We start from the raw sequence: 2,804 nt of genomic DNA on the forward strand, positions 1-2,804 counted from the left end.
AGACCAAAGGCACATCTTCCATGGTGGCAGGCAAGAAAGCATGTGCAGGGGAAGTGCCCTTTTACAAAACTAACAGATCTCCTGAGACTTATTCACTATCAATGAGAACAGCATGGGAAAAACACACTCCCATGATTCAATTACCTCCTACTGGGTCCCTGCCACAACATGTAGGGATTATGGGAGCTAAAATTAAAGATGAGATTTGGGTGGGGACACAGCCAAACCATATCATTGGTTTTTCCCCAGGTTTCCCCATATAAGTCAGTGAATGTAGATGGATACTTGTGACAAAGGGCACCATTGTGGTCCAGACACTGAATACACTGAAGTCCCAGCTGCTGCTCTGCCAGGATTCCCTGTCCCACCTGCCAGGACCTCCCCTCAACCACCTCCCTGTTCAGGAGATGCCCATATATTCAAGAGAGAGTATTCATAATTTTCTTTTCCTTTTCTTTTCTTTTTTTTTTTTTTGAGACAGAGTCTTGCTCTGTCATGCAGGCTGGAGTGCAGTGACATGATCTCAGCTCACTGCAACCTCCACCTCCCAGGCTCAAGCGATTCTCCTGCCTCAGCCTCCTGAGAAGCTGGGATTGCAGGCGCACACCACTATGCCTGACTAATTTTTTGTATTTTTATTAGAGACCAGGTTTTGCCATGTTGGCCAGGCTGGTCTCGAACTCCTGACCATGAGTGATCTGCCCCACTCGGCCTCCCAAAGTACTGGGATTACAGGCGTGAGCCACTGTGCCTGGCCAATTTTCATAATTTTCTTTACTTCCACTGTGGTGGGAGAACTGGCTTCAGAGAAAGCCATCCTGGACAGGTAAGGTGGCCCCACGAGGAACAGGTTTCAATCAAATGTTTTGTAGGCAGTGATGCCTGTGCACCCTGGTGAGAAGGAGTGTGGTGTGAACATCAGGAACCAGACTTCACCCTGGAGGAGAGGCCACAGGTGGGGGCTGAAGCAGTTCTTACAAGCGATCCTGTGGGCACTGGGGCCACACCACACACCTTGGTGCACAAGTGTCAATGTGGCTCAGAGTGGGGTAGAGGACTCAGGGTATTAAAAGCATCAAGAAATCCAGAGAGAGCCACCGCACCCAACTTTACTTTTACCCACAGGCTTTCATCGTGTTGGCCAGACTGGTTTCCAACTTCTGACCTCAAGTGATCCACCTGCCTTGGTCTCCTAAAGTGCTGGGATTACAGGCATGAGCCACCATGCCTGGCCAAGATTAGGTCTAATTTTTAAAGTAATCTGGAGCATAGAAAATGTTTCTACAATTATTAATCTACTTTTTTTTTTTTTTTTGAGAGAGGGTCTCACTCTGTCACCCAAGCTGGAGTGCAGTGGCATGATCATATGTCACTAAAGCCTTGACCTCTTGGGCTCAAGCGATCTTCCTGCCTCAGCCTTCCAAGAGCTGGGACTACATGCATGCACCATCGTGCCCAGCTAAGTTTTTAGTTCTTGTAGAGACAGGGTCTCACTATGTTGCCCAGACTGGTTTTGAACTCTTGGGCTTGAGAGATCCTCCCACCTTGGCTTCCTCAAATGCTGGGATTACAGGCGTGAGCCACCACACCTGGCCTCTCATATTTTGATATATAAAACACCAAAGATCTTTTTAAGGAGCTAAAGAAACCAGTAATTTTTAAAGAAACAAGTAGTGGGAGTGTCTAGTACAACCAAAACCAGGCATCAAAGTCAGCAGTTAAACATTCCAGGCTGGGCACAGTGGCTTATGCCTGTAATCTCAACACTTTGGGAGGCCCACGCAGGAGGACTGCTTGAGCCCTGGGGAGCGGAGGTTGCAGTGAGCTATGATGATACCACAGTATTCCAGCCTGGAAGACACAGTGAAACCCTGTCTCAAAAACAAATAAACAAACAAATCAATCAATCAATCAATCCAGAACCAGTGCTCACTTCGGCAGCACATATACTAAAATGGGCACGACATGGAGAAGATGAGCATGGTCCCTGTGAAAGGATAACAAACAAATTCATGAAGCATTCCATATTTAAAAAAATATTTCAGAACCAAGAAAATAAATGAATCAAAAGAAAGGGAAGACCCTGGTGATTCCTTTGATATCAGAAAAAATTGGCCAGGCACAGTGGCTCATGCCTGTAATCCCAGCACTTTGGGAGGCCAAGGCAGACAGATCATTTGAGGTCAGGAGTTGGAGACCAGCCTGACCAACATGGTGAAACTCCGTATCTACTAAAAGTCCAAAAATTAGGCCGGGTGCAGTGGCTCATGCCTGTAATCCTAGCACTTTGGGAGGCCAAGGCAGGTGGATTACTTGAGATCAGGAGTTCGAGACCAGCCTGGCCAACATGGTGAAACCTCGTCTTTACTAAAAATACAAAAATTAGCCGGGTGTGGTGGTGGGCACTTGTAATCACAGCTACTCAGGAGTCAGAGGCAGGGAGAATCGCTTGAACCCGGGAGGTGGAGGTTGCAGTGAGCTGAGATTGCACCACTGCACTCCAGCCGGGATGACAGGTCAAGACTCCATCTCAAAAAATAAATAAAGTATAAAAATTAGCTGGGCATGGTGGCACATGCCTGTAATCCCAGCTACATGGGAGGCTGAGGCAGGAGAATCTCTTGAACCCGGGAGGCGGAGGTTGCAGTGAGCTGAGATCACACCACTGCACTCCAGCCTGTGTGACAGAGCGAGACTCTCTCTAAAAAAATTAAATAAATAAATAAAATAAAGTTTTCATTTGCAATTCTGAATTTGGCAAGAAGAGTGAACTGTGGCCCAGTGACTGGCACACAGCATTTTAG

General features: G+C 47.1%; 1 non-coding gene across 1 annotated transcript; it reads left to right on the forward strand.

Moving 5' to 3' along the window:
- The first annotated feature begins 1,925 nt into the window (after positions 1–1,925).
- Positions 1,926–2,032, forward strand: LOC116809813 (U6 spliceosomal RNA). Its single transcript, XR_004369997.1, has one exon. It is a non-coding gene; the product is annotated as a U6 spliceosomal RNA (small nuclear RNA).
- The last annotated feature ends 772 nt before the right edge of the window (positions 2,033–2,804 follow it).

This window comes from Hylobates moloch, unplaced genomic scaffold (genome assembly GCF_009828535.3).
Source record: "Hylobates moloch isolate HMO894 unplaced genomic scaffold, HMol_V3 SCAFFOLD_1, whole genome shotgun sequence".
NCBI classification, from domain to species: domain Eukaryota; kingdom Metazoa; phylum Chordata; class Mammalia; order Primates; family Hylobatidae; genus Hylobates; species Hylobates moloch.